General features: G+C 40.3%; 1 protein-coding gene and 1 long non-coding RNA gene across 4 annotated transcripts in view; one reads left to right on the top strand and one right to left on the bottom strand.

Annotated features, from left to right (window-relative positions):
- Positions 1 to 9,900: 9,900 nt before the first annotated feature.
- On the bottom strand, positions 9,901 to 10,990 carry LOC148350710 (uncharacterized). The gene is made up of 2 exons (XR_015853018.1): positions 10,601 to 10,990; positions 9,901 to 10,508 (listed from the first exon to the last, which is right to left on the bottom strand). It is a non-coding gene; the product is annotated as an uncharacterized LOC148350710 (long non-coding RNA).
- Positions 10,162 to 19,363, top strand: part of znf462 (zinc finger protein 462) — a 52,449-nt gene continuing 43,247 nt past the window's right edge. The window contains exon 1 of one of the 3 annotated variants that reach the window (XM_088355627.1): positions 10,162 to 10,537. The gene's annotated coding sequence lies outside the window, so the exon portion shown is untranslated. The remainder of the gene's footprint in view (positions 10,538 to 19,363) is intronic. The other 2 variants (XM_088355625.1, XM_088355626.1) reach the window with 2 other exon arrangements.

Raw genomic sequence — 19,363 nt, 5'->3', positions numbered from 1 at the left:
AACAACGACGACAATGGATGATTGGGCGGGGGGGATCCCTACAGGAAAATGGGACTTGATACATGACTTGATGCATAGAGGGGTTTTCTAATATCTAGAATAGTTTATTTTAAAGAGGAACGGTCCAACTCTACACACAGTCTTTTAATGGATGCAAAGATTAACATTTTTATCCAAAACACAATGCATCATGCATTTTTACGCAAACCTGGGATAAATAAAAAATCACCAAGTCTTGAAATAGTGTAATTCATGCTATTTGAGAATACTTTTATTGTGTGAGGTGTCAGAGAACAATCGGGGTGAGAAAATGAAATGAAATGATCAGCATTTATATAGCGCTTTTCAAGTCAATGACTTCCCAAAGCGCTTTACAATGAGCTTCACATTTCCCAATAGCGGCATTGTATTGCAACCATGTAAGACGCTAACCTGCTTATTGGGGGTATTAGGGGTTCAGTGTCTTACCCAAGGACACTTCGACATCTAACATGGACGAGCTGGGATTCGAACTCGGATCCTTTGATCCCAAGACGAGCGCTCTACCTCCTGAGCTACTGTGACTTTGAATTATTCAACTCATGTTTTTAGTGTTGTTTTCCACCCGCTACTGCTAACCATGCTATTAGCTTCATGCTTCCTGATAAATGGGACTCACAGCCACTCTTGCCTTCTTTTTGCTGGTAGAAATAGTTTGTTTGCATTTTGGAAGAAAAGATTATAGAACGTTATTCTTAGTCGATTTTTTTTACTTTGTAGTCAATGTTTGCAAAGCTAAACTATTTGTGCTAATTGTTAGCTTTACACTGCCCACAAAGGAATTGGCACCATTGGCTTTGGATCTTGATATTGCTTTTGTGTTACATGAGAACATTACCTAGGACAATGTTTTTTAGTAAATTTCTAACTTAGTATTACTTTCGTTAGAGTCAGTGAGACAGAGTGGGATACATGTGTTGACATGCACTGCGTTCTTAAATTTCGATATCATATACACTCTGTATGCATCAAAAGGTCAATTAAACAATTACCTCGAATCACTTAGATACAAAAACATCAACAAGACTGCAGCTTACATCTATAAGATTTTGTGTGAACAATCTATCATCCTATTGACGAGCTGCTAGCCTGCAGTTGGAGCATGACACAACTTTGGTTTCTCTATTTAAGATGAAAGGTAGGTTCCAAATCAAAAACTGGAGCTGAGTGAGAACCTGACCGAAGAGAACATTGCATTTGAAGATTAATTTATATTCACTGTATACTCAAAAATAATAGTGTGTCTGTGTTTTCTAAGGAGAAATATATAAAAAACCTTAAAATAAAGAAAATTAAATTTTAAATTTCAGAAATTGGAAGACCCAGTCAATGCAGAATGTTTACATGAACAAATACCACTTCACCACGTTCACAGGATCAGCTGAACAGGTGTCTGAAATCATGGAGTCATCACCTTCGTTCCCAAGCCTTTGGTGCATAATAATAATCGCTGGTCGAGACACATAACCACACCATTCCCAATAGTGACACATTCATAAAAGTGAAACCTTTTTGCTAAGTACTTGGTGAAACAGTGGAGTGACTACATTTGTCTTTTTACGGTACTTCCGACAAACATTCTTTGTTTTGCCTCAAAAATAGTCGCGGGTGGTGTCACGAGCCAGAAACGGAGACAGGACCCAGTAGCATTCGTTTACTCAAGTTTTATTGATAAAGAGAGAGAGCAGTGCTTGCTTCCACAATGAGATGATCGACGGACACAGGTAGCAGGTGGCAGGAACGCGGAAGTGGCACTTCTGTGTCAAGCGAGGATAATTGTAGGCAGCAGGGATATAGGTCGCTAGCCGGGACAGGAGAGCAAGGGCGGTATCGAGTCCAAAAAAGAGGTCGGCAACAGGTATCAGGCAGGAGGAAACAGGGCAGGATAATGTCGGAAGGTATTGAGTTTGCCTAGCTGGGAGCATAGGTATGCAAACGGTCTGACGGCTTCCTCTAGGAAGCCGGGGGTTTAAAAAGAGTCTTTGAACCAATCAGCGCTCAGGGCTGTTGGTGCCAATTGGGCAGTCACAGGTGCCCTGAATCAGCAATCATGACAGGTGGAGGAAATGTGGAGTTGTGGGTCCCATCTACAGCCTCTACTGTACTGTCACTGTACCATATTCCGTCGATCCATTATCAGCACCGTTTATCCTCAGTAGGGTCACTGGGAGTATACCGTATTATTTTTCATTAATATATTGTGTCTTTGATGTTTTTTTATCCTTTTACATATTTTTACCTTTATAATCTTTCAATCGCACTCAAAAGAGAAGCCGCCAATTTCGCTGAACTTGTATAATGACAATAAGGTCAAGTCAAGTCATGGTTATTTGTATAGCCTTTATTCACAGGCTAAAGGACATTCATTCATTGATATTGTTTGTTGTGACAGTCTGTTGTGATTGACGATTGTTGCTTTGTTATATTTCTGGTTAAGTAAATTAGTGTTTGGGCATTGAATGACACATTTGCATGTAGACACAAAATTAGTGTCTCTTCTGAATACATAAAAATATCAATACCCTAAATATTTACTTATTGCTTTGGAATTAGATCCCAGGTAAACTGGTTAAGTTTTTATTTCTCCAACACAGCAGATTGGAATAACTCGCCTGTTCCCTTATCAGCTGGTCTCATTTTTAATCAATGTCATTTCCACGATGATGTCAAGAAACAGAACAGGATCAGGACCCAAATGCGTGACGTTCTCACACAAGCCTTTTATTTTTCGGGAAATGGGGAGTCATGCACATTAGGCAGCGGTCTGGCGTGGAAAGACAGGAAGCCAGAGACCGACGAGATTGATTCCAACTTCCCGAGTTGATACCTGACAGATGGGGTCGATACTGGACAGGACGGGACAGACAGGATAGATAATGAATCAGGATATCAAAAATAAATAGGAGAAACTAGACGGGAACGAAAACTGGAGAAAATAATAAACAGGGCAAAAATAGACAGAAACAAAACTGGAAACCAAAATTAAACAGGACAAAATAAACGGGAACTATACCGGACAGGAAATACCAACAGGAACAGGACTAAGTCAAAACCCATGTCTTGCGGGGCAGAAGTTCATTGAAGGGCTGACAAAGGAAGCGTGAGAGCGCTGAGCTTAAAATAGACAGAAATCCAATCTCTTAACGAGCCGCAGCTGGCGCCACACGGGCGGAGCCAATTGGGCGCCATGGTAACCGTGACAGATGAGTATGCCAGAAGGTAATTGTACCAATATTTGGCAAACAAGCCTATAATGAGGGAGAAGTAAATAAATAAATTGTATCGTTGTAAACTCTGTATTTAATTTGGAGATCACTGAAAACCAATTTTTTCAAATTGTTTTAAAAATCTGCGTCAGGCAGTTCTAATGTATTAGTAGCCAAAAACACAATTTTCTTGAATGGTCACTTTACAACAATAGCATGCTTCTTAAAAAAAAAAAATCAAACTGGTCCAAACGTACATCACTCACTTTCTCTAGGGATAAGTGAGTACCGAATGAATGGGAAACAAATATGATAGACTAACTGGAGGGAATACTAGAAGTCGTGTGTGATGACATTAGGCTAGCAAACATCCCAACAAAACTAGCCTGGTAAATTAAAAGGAGAAAACTACTGTTGGGTCAATGGACTTGCCTTATTCCTTCTGCTTTGTAGGACTCATTTCTCTATAAAATTCAGTGACACTTAATGGTCAAATAATACTTAATGTACCGTTAATAAGGCCGTCATCAACTACTTGGAATCATGAGGGAGGAGGAAAGACGTACCCGTTGACGTACATGATGCAGAGTTTTTCTGCAAGTGGCTGGCTAATTACAAGTTAACATACACGATGGGGCAATCTCTTACGATACAAAGTGAATCAAACACAAAAATAGACAATAAGAACCAAGACAGGCTGAGTTGAATGCATAGGAATTAATGATTGATTCACAAAACATTGTGAAGCCACTACGCATGCAAGGCTTTGAACTAAGATAAGAAAGTTTGATCACATTACCCCGATTTTAGCCAACCTGCATTGGCTCCCTTTTAGCTTAAGATGTGATTTTAAGGTTTTAAGGCTTAATACATACTTATATTCTACAGCTTATGAATGACCTATATTTCCAATAGTCTGTAGTTTGCAATAGTCTGTGGTCTGTGCAGCCCTTTGAAACTCCTTGTGATTAAGAGCTATACAAATAAACATGCCTTGACGTGGTTCAATTCCCTTTTCAAACATTGTTTTTCGGACGGCATTGGCTCAGGACGTAAAGCGCTCGTCTTGGGATCGAGAGGTCGCAGGGTCGTTTCCTCCGTGTTATATGTCGAAATGTCCTTGGGCAAGACATTGAATCCCCCGATAGCAGGTAGTTGCCTTGCTTGGCTGACGCTCCTATCGGTTAGTTTGTGAGTAAAAGGGAAAAGTGTGAAGCACATTGTAAAGCGCATTGGGAGGTTTTCGTTGACTTGAAAAATGCTATATAAATGCGGACCATTTACATTTTACTTGACAATACTAGGAATTTCTGTATCGATCCGATCCAAATAAATACAGGGTAGTATTTACCAATACCAACACTTTCTGATTTGAAATGTTTTGATCATTGAAAAATTGATCACCTCCCTGAGTTTATTGATTATAATTATGACTAACACAGCACAAATATTTTATGCACACAAATCTATTATTATTTATTAGATAACTACAATGCAGACTTTAACAGTAGAAAAACAACATTTTTTTCTACTACAACTGTTTCATAACAAAAAAACAAAAAGGGCAAAGAACCAAAAATACAAGTATGACAATGTCAACATGAAGGTATACCTTCCATTGCACAATATTTTGGAAATAAAGTCAGAAAATGCAAATAGTTAAAGATTTACTTTGTAAACAATACTGTTTTACTCTGAGAAGCGGCGCTTTGAGGAAATTGGCGCAGGAGTAAAAAGTATCTATCCCAGACAAATAGTATCAATAATATCGATTGTTGGATTGATCCGCCCACCTCTAGGAGCCACCACTGTGGAGACAAATCCATTTTACATTTAAACTTCACACTTCCGCTTGTGTGAGAGACTGATGACTCATTGGTGTTCTGCAATTTTGGGCAACCAAAATCAAACAAACAATTTAATCTACTTTTAAAATTCAATCACTTTTTAATTCATCAAACTATATAACATTATATACTTTATTCTAAGAATGTTATAAATCTATGTTAATCTAATGCTGCTTGGTATGTTGAGGAGACCACCTGTAAGAGGCAAGATACACCTTGGATTGGTCAGCGGCCAATTGGAGGCTTAAGGTGAAATAAATATAATAAAAGCCCCTTGCGCGGGTGTTCTGCCTCCCTGTTGACGGATCAGTTTTTAGCCAAGCTTGGCATTGCATGCAGGTTTAAGGTTGCGTAGCCTGGCTGCTCCCATGTGGCCTGGACTGTTGACTCGAGGCCATCCCTTATTAATCAGATTTGCAGCAGAAGCCATATGTCCGGGCAGTGGGATAAACTTCCGACTGCTACCTGGCACCTCCAGGGCACTCTATCAACAATAACGTGTATTAGTGTAGTGTTTTGGGGAAATACATAGGGGGTAATGTGCGTCACTATTTCACACCTTGAGACTGTATTCCATCTGTCATCTTAGCAACACATCCTGTTTCACACCACTTTGACGTGTCACATATTTACCTCACACTCTCATAATGTGCCATTAATGTATGTTATCTTTTTTCCCATTGGAAAGTGTTTACTGTCTTTATAGAGGCAATGTTGTATTGAGATCAAGGGATATTGTCACCATTCTGAGAATTTTGTCATAAAGGGCTATACACATAAATGTGAATTGACTGTAGTAAATAGTACAAAAACAACAACTCTAGCACTGGCTTTAAAGGATTTATATTCTTATAGTAGAAGCACATGTTGCTAATACAGCCAATAATGCTAATAAGCAAGTGGAATTTGTCTTGTAAAGGGAAATTTTTAAAGTTCAAATCTGAGTTATTCCTCTAATTAACGATGTAAACAACATTTTAACTCTGAGCTAGGGCCACTTCACAGCCATTCAAAGGTCTAATGTGTAATATTTGACCACTAGATGGCACTGTGTTGTCTGGTACGAGCGAGGGCCAGTGATACACAGCAGAGTGTGGCGACAGGATCCCGGAAGAACATGGTGCTGATCCGAGAAGGGATTCCACATTGAAAAAGATGTACAAATATTTTCGACCTATGATTTTTTTTTTTTTTACTAAATGAAAGCTATTTGGAACAATGGAGGCCCTAGATATGGAACACTGTCCCTTTGAATATAGAGCTGCCTGAACCCAAAAAGCAGCAGCTTCAAAGAGTTAAATCAAGAGATAAAAGGAGCTTTAAAGAGTTCCCTACAGAGGTATGTAGGGTATGTAGTATTTTCCAACTTTTGACGGTACAATAAAATCATTTAATGAGGACAAACTACCCATGTCTCATGCTAAAGAAGACACTGATAAAACCCCCATTTTAAATCTGTTGAGTACCCTGTTCCCTGTGTTTTTAACATATTTTGAGTGCTGTCAAAGCTTTAACTTAGAATTTAGAATGATCTTTATTAACATTCATGACTACGTAATGAACATTGTTCACAACGAGATTAGACGTAGCACTCAAGGAAAAACATGTCATAGAAAACTTGAGAGGAGTCCTTTATGATGATGACTCTGCTGCAGTATTGCAAGCCAGCATTTTCTGGGGTGTGTTGATGACTCTTTAAGTTTTTCTTTTCTGCAGTCATGCTCCATGCACCCCACACCACGATGCCGTATGCCAGAGTTCCCTCCACAGTGGCTCTGTAGTAGGACACCAGCAGCTTCTGTTCCAGGTTGTTGTCCTGGTGCTGGGCATTCCCTATTACTGACCAGGAGTTTGAAAGAATGGACTCTATGCACAGTATACATTGTTGCTGAATGGAGGTGGGTTTGTGACTGTCCTCTTGAAGTTAAGTATGATTCCTTTGGATTTTGCAGTGTTTAATATGAGGTTATTTCAGTATGAGGTTATTTTTCGAACACCACCTTGCCTCTCCACCTCCTTTATGTAGGCCGCCTCACCCCCAGTTAACTCGAGCTAAATAATATACAGTTACTTATCAGAAAGGTTATGTTTAGACTTTTATGGTGCAAATAATACATGTATATACTGGTACTTCAGTGAAAAAACAAGTTGTGTATGATTCAGTGGTGGGCCTGCAAGGCCTCTGTGTGCCTAAAAAAAATATCTGAATTATGTGATGTAATCATATTTGGTCCATGAATAGTTATTAAATAATTCCAAATCATCCGTCAGCTTCCAGCCATTGCTTACCACCTGGTTGTGTTGCTTCCAGATATGTGCTTTTATATTTAAACATTTAACCAATCATATTTCTTCCATTACTTGTTGCCAGGCTCAGATATCTTCCCAAGGGCCTTCACAAAAAAATCTGAAGGCCCTGTAGCATAACATAGGTGTAGATAATTCGGTTGGTTTAGCCAATCAGATTTCGAGTTGGCAAAGCGAGGGCCTTCTGGAAGGCCTCGGGAAATGTTAGCTTGGGGGCGAAAATACACCAAAGATGAAAATATATTATTCTACTAAGTAATATTAGCATTTGGTTTTTTTTTTCACTTTCCATGGAACTTTTAACTTATTTACAATTTGAACTTTTTAATGCTGAGTAACTTTAATGTCATCAACTCAGAATCTTTAAAAAACACAACAAAATGTTATTACATTTTCTTACTTTTCAGTGCAACAAATGAACTATGAAATACAAGAAGAAACGTTTGTTTTGTAAAACACATTTTCCCTGAAAAACACAGGAAAAACAAAAATAAAAATATTCACAGATGTACAAAAAAATATGAAACACTATTTAACAAATGTAAAGTCAATAACACAGAATTCCTGGGGAAAAACATTGACCAATCATAAGAGAAAAAACAGTATCTTGAAGGGAACCGGCTCTTGATTGTGGGTGAGCCAGCTTCTGTCATTCACTATCACAAGACAGGTTACAGAGCCAGTTTGCGAACAACACATCAGTAAAGGCCATCAATCACTGAAGGCCCATGTGTGAAATACACAGCCTGCCACTGTCATAAAAACAGAGTAAAACAGTCTGATATACGCACAATTGTACAACCCCTGCAAGCATAAATTTAACAATGTTGCTCTTTACATGAACATTACAGCGTAAATTTGACAAACGACATCAAAGGGAGATCCTTTCACACGGGGTTCCCTTTGCATACCACCATCCCTCTTGCCACAAACTCAACTTTCTGTAATCCCAATCCCCTCATCCGTTCTCTGACAGCTACATGTGATTGTATAGTCGACCTTTTATTAATCAGTGCGCTAATAACGGCACAATCTAATCTGGCAACCTCGAGGCTGTGTCTTAATATGCCTCCTAGTGGCCGTAAACATTACTAGCCTATCATTAATGGAATCAGATTTGGGGCTTGGTAAATCCATGGACCGCTGCCACTGCTTGACTCTTGCAATTAAATGCACTGATTCTTTTGTATAAAACAACTGAAATCTTGCATCTAGTATTTAATGACGTAAACTGTGTTCACTGTGTTCACCACTAAAATTAATTTTTTTTTTCAAACAACAATCAACAGTCATTGCAATCAACTCTAAATAAAATATTTACACCTTTCTACAGTTATTCAGGAAGAAATAGTTTTTGTGTTGTTTTGTTTAATATTTATAGATTTTTGTTTACTTTACACATTCAAATTGACAACATAATTAAATATATTAGTACAATTTTAGATAGATATTTGTATTGGAATCAATTATGATTTTTTAAAGGATGTGCAACTACCAATATCAGTAGATATCAGTGTAGATACAAGCCTTTTTGAAGATATCTGTACTCATGGTGGCTGCCAATACAAGTATCATCCATTTAACAATAAGCAGAAATTAAAGGAATGGTCAAATGTAATCAGTTTAACTTCTAGTCTTTTACTGTAACACACTTTTATGTCACATTTCTATGCTTTGCTGTGAAGTTGTTTTTATTTGTATTTTTATATTTCAGTGTTTCCTTATCTCCACACTGGTAGTGTGTGATTCAATGGCTGAAAATCCTGAGGCCATCTGGTGCCACCCTTTCAGTTTGGTTAAGCTTTCCTCAGGTCCCTTTCCTCACTTGGTTAGCCTGTGCCTTGTCATAAATCTGATTTAATTTATACTACTAGATTTGTTTTTATTGTATTTAAACCATTATGTGTAGTAGGTGTTTCAGGTTGTTGGCGGGTGAGTGGTTAGTGCGTCTGTGGGACAGTTCTGAGGTCAAGGGATCAAATCCAGCTACTAGCCTTCCTGTGCGGAGTTTGCATGTTATCCCTATCTGGCGTGGGTTTCTCCCCGGTACTCAGGTTTCCTCCCATATTCCAAAACATGCATGACAGTTTAATTGGCCTGTCCAAATTGTCTCTAGGTAGGAAAGATAGAGTGAATTGTATGTCTCAGTGTGCCCTGTGACTGGCTGGCAACCAGTTCAGGGTGTCCCCTGCCCACTGCCCGAAGATAGCTGACATGGGCTCCAGCACCCCCGTGACCCTACTGAGGATAAACGGTGCAGATAATGGATGGGTGATCATGTTAATGGCTCTGCTACGGTACCAAAAACCCCAATGTCATACTATGTATTTTTGCTCATATTTAAACCAATATGAAAGATTTGTTTCCTCTTAATATAATATATTCACATTAAACTTTCATATGACGCTGGGAGCCTTATGTGTAATGGACCCCTGGGCCGTGAGTTTGAGACCCCTGAAATAGACATTCCTGACAATGTCAAGAAGGCTTGATGCAATAAACACATGTATGCGATTTTTATATGCATTTCAAATCCAAAATGGGTCGGTGGCAACATAAGAGGAGGGTTAAACAAGGGCGTCACAGTAATAAGTAATTTAATATGAGGAGCATCATCATCATCGTGAACTGTCGATAACCTCCATGACGTAACACTCGCACCACGACGCGTATGGAAACCTCGACAATAATGTCGCCGACACAGCGTGCGCACGTGCGTCTTTGTGCGCGCGCCCACTGGAGGACTCTGTGCTTAGCGGATCTGCGTTGGCTTGGAGTGCCGATGAAGGATGAGCTTCTCAGGCGTTGCACACTCCTCATCCCGTGGCCAACTCTCGCGCACCCTCTGGTGCTCGCTCGCCTACTGCCAAACTTCTTGTCCTTCTTCTCCTCTTTTGTGTGGCCCGTTCGTCACGTTATCATTGTTGTGGTGGTGGTGCTCGTCTTCCTGCTCTTCCTCCTCCCCGCGTGTGACTCCGAGCTGCTCGGCAGAGGAGCTCAGGTCATCTGCAGCGAAGAAGAAGAAGGAGAAGAAGAAGAAGGAGGAGAAGCAGGAGGAAAGATGGCGATCACCCACTAGCCGGAGTGGACGCACGCATGAGACCGACAACTTTGGAGGAGAAGGAGAAGACAGTAGAGGTGAGTTTTGACCGTTTATTCGCTGTGTAATTTGGCGTTTGAACGACGGCGGCGCGATTCTACTTTCGTGCGCTTTTCGTTGGGGCTTTCAAGGTCTTGCGAGAACGTCGCCATTGGTGGATCATGGGATAGCTTTTCGCTTCATGCGTGACCTGGAATGAGCTTGACCCTCTTCCCTGTTCTTCCTCCACCGCTTCCACGGGGAGCTTTCTTTTCGTCTTTTTTTCACCATGAAAGCCCAAAGTCAAGTGTCTTCTCCTCGCTTCCCGGTTCATGTCCGTCACTTCGTTCAAGGAAACGGACGTTGACGCTAACATGTCAAGCATATTTTATGACCCTCTTCCTCTTAAAAACAATTCGAAAGGAAGGGTTAATGAGTTCGTCGGAAGGAGAAGCCACAGCGCCGATGGTTGTCCTCTTCTGCGTCCCCCATTAGGAGCTGCCATGCAAGTGTCCAGCATGAGGAGGATTTGTCCCCCCCCTCCCTCTTCCCCAAATCTGTCGGCCATTTTTTCCAACCCTCCCCCTCCGGTTTGACTGGATGATGGTGTTGCAAATGTGCTGTCATTGTGTTGATGCAGCTCCTGGCTGCTTGTCACTGGTCTTGGGTCAGGTGCTTGTGTGTGTGTATGTGCGCTTACAGTGGAGCTCCAAGCATAAAATGGAGGCTGGCAGATGAGTCTTCCAAGGGGGAGGGAGGGCAGGAGAGGGTGCAGAACAAAGGTGGTGTTTGACATGGAGCTGCAGGGCTAGACAGATGGACGAGGATATAGAAGAAGAAAGAGAAACAGTAGTAGAAGTCAGGCTGCCATCTTCAGTTGGGCTAGAAGAACTTTTTTCCATCTTTATTGTTATTTATCTATTGCTATCTATACTTATGATAATAGTCTGGTTGAAGAAATGCTGATTGGTTAAGTATGGCTGAAAGGATAATAATCAACAGTTGATGTTTACCTTTTTAAGTTAAAGGTGATGTGCCTCATTTGGGGTAAAAAAAGTTGTACGTTAAATATTTTCTCAATTGTAGCCGGCATGCAGGTTTCAGATCAGGGGGTCTTGTAATTGTGGCCTGTGCAGTCCTTTGAGACTTTTTAGTGATCAAAGGCTATACTAATAAATGTGACTTGACCCTACTAAGTATATTTTCGCAATGCTCAATTGAGTTCAAAGAGCCCTTTTGTTTTACAAGCAAATATGGCCTGGCATTGATGGGCCGATGAAAGCTTGGAGTGGTCGGTGGTCAGGACCTGCAGTGGTTAGAAACCCCACAAAGACTACACGAAAGCAGATGTTTATCAATTTTGTTGGTATTTATTGGGGGTGCCTTGACACGAAACCTAGCTAATGACACTCACAGAGGTCGAAAGTACAATTGTGTAAATTCTCACGAAAACCTGTATTGCCGTTTCAGAACCTATAAGTAGTATACACACACACACATCACGATTTACAAAGTAGTTTAGATGAAATAGATACATAATAGATTAGGATTGGATTTAGATGTTCATCTTTCCCTATTTTCATTTATCTTACTTTGAGAAAAGCTTTTTGGGGCAGAACACACTTGGTAGGAGGAATTTGGGTGGTGGGATTGCTGGACAGTGACGTCCCCATGAGGATTTTTGTTTCTATTTGTTCGTGTAGAAAGAAAATGCCTGCTGACAATAGTCGTCTTAACGCCAACCGAGACCCCAAGACAGATGAAAAAAGATGACTATTTGTAAAGCATCAAAGGCTAGGTTCACACTGCAGAGAAATTTGATTTTATTGCTCGAAACGCAACCTGTATCCGATCTGTTAAAGTCCGTGTGACACCAGACCTAGAGAAATAAACATCCACGGTGGACAAAAACACGGACTGTCATTAAATCACACACTCATGGAAGATGAGCACTTGTTTATTTTATAATTCACGGAAAAGGCAACATCGCATCGTGGATTCACAACATGTTGCTCAAGTTCATTTTTAAGGTAATAGTATTATCTAGTGCAGGTGTCAGCAACCTTTTTGACCCAAAGAGCCATAAATGCGCAAATATTTTCAGACATGTTTTTGCGAGAGCCACACCATATATTTGAAGACAAAATTTAACAAAACTGCCAAATCTGCTCCTTAGGCAAAGCTAATTCTTCAGCACATTTTATTTCACTGTGTGACGTTTGATAATTGGATCAAATCTGTAGAATAATAATAATGATTCCAGAGCCTGTGTCCCCTGTAAAATATAAACGTACCATGTAAAATTTGTCTCCCTCCCGCAGTAACTTAGGGTGTTGAGGCACATTTTGACTGTCATGGTTTCAAAACAAGGTGCGGGCAAAGTTCTTTTGTAAAAATGTCACAAAATACTGCAAATGAGGATACAGACACATGTACATTTGGTGCAGATGGCACTGGGCAAAGGAAAAAAGCAGCCTGCATGCTGTGTATAGCTCCGTCCTTTAATTCTTCTCAACACTCAATTAATACTAAATCAAAACGAAAACTACTCTCTGTAAGAAATTGCTATCAGCCTTTAGCCCACTAGGCATTGGTAGGACAACTCAGTGGGAAGGAAGGGATTTAAGAACACCGACTCTCGATTGGTGGGCAGCTGGCTCCCATATCGGCTCATAGAGCTGTTTTGTTCGCTAACGACACAGGCCGCGTGCTGTCAACTCAGCCCTCATTCGCCTTTTCTTCGGCGCATTAGCACATTTTGTATTCGTAAATGCTTTCTAACTATTTTGTAGTCAATGATCCGAAAAGATGTAAGCAACTCAGGAGAGCGGAAAACCATTTTGTTCAAAGTAACGCACCACTTTTTACCATCAGTATGATAACAGTGGAAAAAGTGATTACTGTAGTTTGATTAACCCTTTACTGAAAAAAAGGAACAGCATTACTTATCAGCGTCATTTATAACAGCGTTATTCCCAACATTGGAATCCACTTCGGATAATGGAGTGAAATTAAATGTTTAGACTTAATTATATCTTGTAGCTGTTGAGTCCACATGAAATGTGCTACTCAGCTGTGGCCAGCGGAAACCCTGTTGTCATATTGTATCATTTTTAAACTAAAAATTCAACACTCCATATTATTTTTCCTTATTTATCTCAGTAGTGCTAAAAGACAATGTAACAACGCACAGAGTATAGTGACTTGTGGCATAAATGTTCATGTCTATCAATTTTTGAAAATCATATACTTTCTGAAATTACATTGCTTTCAATGAAATTTTTATTTACATCATGTTCTTTGTTTGAGTTTCACAACGGTAATTACACTCTGCTATGAAGTGTGTTTCTGCATGGATGTATAAAGTTCTCTTTAGCGTACAATTGTTTTACTTAACTCCTTTTTGAGCATAAAGCCAAAGCTAAAGACACAAACCTTAGCCCAACTCTTGCTGCTTTGTTACGGGTTGTCTTTTATCTCTGTGTACTGGTGACATTTCTTATTACATCATCGCTGCTACAATTCTGATTGTTGGAGTCCTCTTGGATAGATAGATAGATAGATAGATAGATTGATAAGTAGATAGATACTTTATTCATCCCCTTAGGGAAATTAGTTGAGTTTCAAACAGAAGTTTGTCCGCAGAAAAACATTCCTAAAAACATTTGATAAAATTGTCATTCACTATGTGAATAAAATAGTTACTTAAAATATTTTTTAAACAAATAAACATGGCTTGTCTTGACTTACACTCTCTAATAATTCCAAATAGAAAACAGTTGTATTGAGAGTTTTCTATTTTTAATCTTCATCACAGAGGTCTATCAAACCAAAACAATTCATTCCTACAATATTTTTTTCACATCCTTGTACTCTACAAATAGCTTTCAGCAAAAACTTGGACGTGATTTAAAAAAAGTTTTTACTGAAGGCAAATAGACAATTTTAGAATAGAATATACCTTTATTATCATTGTTACAAAATGGGTTGAACATATTGTGACAACGAAATTGGACGTGGCACTGCAGGCTCACATCTTACTGAGAGAATAAAAAAAATAAACAAAAAAGATAAGAGATAATTTACACAATATTTACACAAGAATGTGTGGGCATGTAGAAGCAGAAGATATCTACATAGGGTGTTCATATATAGTTTTGGGATCGTATTAGTGAAATATGCGGTAGTGCAAAAAGGCAACATTGTGCAAAGTAAGCATACGCACAAATACAATTTTACATCTGTATGAGGTGTTTGCAAGAGTTTCAGTTTTTTGTGCAGTGTGTGTTAAGGGTGGTGATGGCTCTGGGGAAAAAACTGTCTCTGAGTCTGTTTGTTTTTGTGTTGTGTGACCTGTAGCGTCTGCCGGAAGGCAGCAGGTCAAAGAGTTGGTGGCCGGGGTGAGAAGAGTCTTTGATTATGTTTTCTGCTCTGTTGAGGTAGTGAGAGCAGGCAATGTCCTCCAGACTGGGCAGAGAGCAACCAACTATTCTCTGGGCTGTGTTGATGACCCTCTGAAGTGTTTTCCTGTCTGCTGCTGTGCACCCAGCATGCCACACCGTAATGCAGAATGTCAGAATGCTCTCCACTGTGGCTCTGTTGAAGGACACCAGCAGCTGCAGTTTCATATTATTTTTCCTGAGCACTCTCAGGAAATTGAGTCGCTGCTGAGCCTTCCCTACCACCGCTCTGGTGTTTGCAGACCAGGAGAGGTCATCGGAGATGTGCACAACCAAGAATTTGAAAGAGTGGACTCTCGCTTCACAGTATCCATTCATAATGAGTGGTGCTGGGTTCCTGCCTTTCCTCCTGAAGTGTAGTGTAGTAGTAGAGTTATTTTGTTTTTGTGGTGTTCAGTCTCAGGTGGTTTTTCGAACACCCCATTGTCAATGTCTCCACCTCATCCCTGTACGCCGCCTCGCCCCCCTCAGAGATGAGACCGACCATGGTAGTATCGCCGGCCTACTTAACAATTGTGTTTGTGAGGTGGGTCGGTGAGCAGTGGGAGGTGTAGACGTTGAAAAGCAGGGGGCTCAGTACACATCCTTGGGGGGAGCCAGTGCTCAGTGTTAGGGTGGGAGAGACGTGGTTGCAGAGTTTCACGGACTGTGGGCGGTTTGAGAGGAATTCCATTTTCCAGTGGCAGAGGAAGAGAGTCCTAGGTGAGAGAGTTTCTCCTCCAGGATCTCCGGCATAATGGTATTGAAGGCTGAGCTGAAGTACAGAAAGAACTTTCTGACGTAGCTACCCTGGTGGTCCATGTGGCTCGGCGTGGTGTGAAGTGCGTTGTTTATGGCGTCGTCAGTGGAGTAGTTTGCCCTGTAGGCAAACTGGTGGGGGTCCAGTGTGGGTTGCAGGGAGTCCTTGATGTGCTGGGACATTAACCTCTCAAAGCATTTCGTGACCACAGGCGTAAGTGCTACAGGCTTTCCACTGCTGACTTCTTGGGGATAGGAATGATGGTTGAGGTTTTGAAGCAGGGTGGGACAGTAGCCTGTGACAGGGACTGGTTGAAGATGGTGGTGAAGACCCCAGCCAGCACATCGGCACGGTCCCTGAGTACCCTCCCTGGTACTCCATCTGGGCCAGCTGCCTTCCTGGGGTTTACAGTTTTCAGCACACGCCTTACTTCATGCTCCTTCATGCAAGTGTCAGTGTGTTGCTGCCGGTTGTTGGTGGGTGTGGTGTGACTGTGGCCTGTTTGGAGAATTTAGTCATTAAATGTGGAGCCACCACTTTGAATTTTAATGCACTCTACTTTGAACACATAATAATCAATATTAATACATAACATACATATAGTATGTCACAAAAGTGATTACACGCCTCTCACTCTTCTGCAGAGATTTCATTATAATGATTATTGGAACACCATTGACAAAACATCACTTTGACACATTAAAAATAAGTATGTCAACAAAGCCCATGGCTTACTGGAAATACATCCTCTTGTCTAATGAGACGAAGATTATTATTTTATGCTCTGATGGTGTGACGCATGTGTGGCTGAAATCATTTGTAGAGTACAAACATGTTTGTGACGTGCCCAAAGTCAAGCATGGTGTTGGGAATCTCATGGTTTGGGACTGCATAAGTGCAACTGGAATTAGGAAGTTGCATTTCTTTAAGGGAAACACAAACTCAGGAATGTACTGTGGAATACTTGAACAGAGAATGATCCCCACCCTCCTGAAACGGGGTCGCACGGCAATGTTCCAGCCTGACAATGACTCCAAATACACTTATAAAATTACTTTTCTAAAAGGGGCTAAGGGTAAAGGGGATGAACTGACCAAGCATGTCTCCAGATCTAAATCCAATTGAACATCTTTGGGGCATCCTCAAGCCGAAGGTGGAGAACTACAAGATCTTGAATATCCCCCAGCTCAGTCGTGTTGTCATGGAGGAGTGGAAGAGCGTTCCAGTGGCAATTTGTGAGACTCGGGTAAAATCCATGGCTAGGAAGATTAAAGTTGTTATGCAAAATTATGGGGGCCACACAAAATGTTGAACTTCAGGAACTTATGCTTAAGGGTGTACTCACCTTTTTTTTACCAGGGGTTTATCTACTAATGGGTATTTTTTTGAGTTTCTTGAGGGGAAAAATACATATCCACTGCTATATAATCTTTACACAGGCTACTTTTCATCGTGTTAAAGCGATGTTTCTTCAGTGTTGTTCAATTAAACAGTTATGATGAAATATCTGCAGAAATGTGAGGAGTGTACTCACTTTTGTGACATACTGTTTATCTCACCTTTATCTATTTATCAAAACAGTACTGGACACGCATGGTAATTGGCTGTATTTTGTAATTTAAATTTCAACACTTTCAACTCAAGTGGTCACAAAATTGTAGCCTTTGCGCATAAAGGGACTTTCTGCTATACATGCCTGATTTTCCACCTTTGATGGTGTAAAGTGGGAAAATGTGATCATAGACGGAAGTTTGTCTGTGTTTTTGTTTGCGTCATCAAAGACAAGCAGATGTGTTCTCTCGCACCATATTCCATGCCATCTTCAATCATTAGAGATTTAGAGTTTTATTATATTTTCCCACCATTTGCTACTTTCTTTGCTTATATTTGAATTGTTAAAAAGTGGTCCTTGGAGATTCTTGTGTATTAGGAATGTGCTGCAAATCCTAACGTGTTTCACATTGAAATGTTTTGATGAAGATTTACTTAAACATGAAGTAAAATGTTTGCAGTCGTTTAATCATTACGGTATGGGTTAATACCACATGAATGAAGTTGATCATGTATGTTGATTTTTGTGGAGGTTTCAGCAATGTCCGGGGCCTTTTCAAATGTGTCTCATGTCATGGGCCCTTCAACTTACATTGGGGTGAAAAAGTATTTGCCTCCTTCCAGATTTCCGTTTTTGTTTTGCATATTTAACACTCACAACAGTTTCAGATCATTAAACCAATTCTAATATCACAAAGAGAAAACCCTAAGGAATACAAAATACAGTTTTGAAATGTAGGTTACATTTATTTCAGCACAAAAAAAAATAACAATTTATGCGAAAAATTAATTGCCCTCTGGACCTAAAAGCTAGTTTTGCCACCATTGACAGCTATAACAGAAATCAAATGTTTATGATAATTGGTAATGAGCCTTACACAACGCTGTAGAGGACTTTACACCCACCCTTCTGTGCAAAATTGATTCAAATCTGTCATATTGGAGAGTTTTCTAGCATGAACTGCCCGTTTAAGGTCACACCATAGAATCTTAATTGGATTTAAACCCAGACTTTTGACTTGGTCAGCTCAGAACCTTCATATTGTTATTTTTAGCCATTCAGAGGTGGACTTGCTTGTGTGTTTCAAAATTGTTGTCCTACTGTATGATCCAAGAGTGCTTATGTTTGAAAGCACCAACTTATGGCTGAACCTTCTCCTTCAGGATCTTCTGGTAAACACCAGAATTCATAATTCCATCAACAACTGCAAGTTGTCCTGGTCTTGAGGCAGCAAAGCAGCCCCAGACCACCACACTGCCAACACTATGCTTTACTGTTGGCATCATTTTATTTTGGTCAAATGCTGTGCCATTTTTACGCCAAATGTAATGGGCTGCGCACCTTTCAAAATGTTCAATTTTTGACTCATCAGTCTACATAGTGTTTCTTACTTGCCTTTTCACATAGGGCTGGATATGCCTAGATTTTTTTGTGCCCTAATAATTGGAATCAACATTTCAAAACTGTGTTTAGTATTTTCTTGAGTTGTCCCTTTATGATATTAGAATTTGGCTTGATGATCTCAAACCTTTGTGATTGATAAATACGAAAAAAAAAATCCCACAGAATTCAGGAAGAGGCAAATACTTTTTTCACAGGACTGTAAATGATTAAACAGAAAAATACCCTGAATGCTTTCAGCCCATCATTAGGACTATGTGTGTGTGGGATGGTGTTCTGCAGTGGTGACTGTAGTGTGTGATGTTGCTGATGAGCAGTGAGCTCTTGACATGCGGAGTGCTGCGACAGCGTCTAAGCTGAGGGGAGCCATCCAAATCAAAATGGTGGCAATGCTCCTTCTCTCCCTCTGGCATGGCAGGTTCCTGGAGGAGACGCCTGGCAGGAATCTGCTGAGCTGGACACATTTTCCTGGCAGGCCACTGCTGTGTTGGTGGATAAGCTTTGTGCTCTTCCAATTCTGGAGTTGTTGAGATGGCCTCACTCGGCAGCTGTTGTTGACTAGTGTTGAGCTTCCTGGCATTTATTTTTGAATGGTATTTCATTTAGAAAATAAACATAAGGTAAATCAAGGATTTTTTTTAAAATACTGCATTTTCTGCACTGTAAGGCGCACCGGATTCTAAGGCGCACCCCCCAAAAATAATCTTTGTGTTATTTTCTTCATATATATAAG

Source organism: Urocampus carinirostris, chromosome 16, assembly GCF_059441175.1.
Source record: "Urocampus carinirostris isolate Australia breed hairy pipefish chromosome 16, RoL_Ucar_1.0, whole genome shotgun sequence".
Taxonomy (NCBI): Eukaryota; Metazoa; Chordata; class Actinopteri; order Syngnathiformes; family Syngnathidae; genus Urocampus; species Urocampus carinirostris.
The sequence above is the reverse complement of the archived record's forward strand: the minus strand, read 5'-3'. Positions and strand labels throughout refer to the sequence as shown.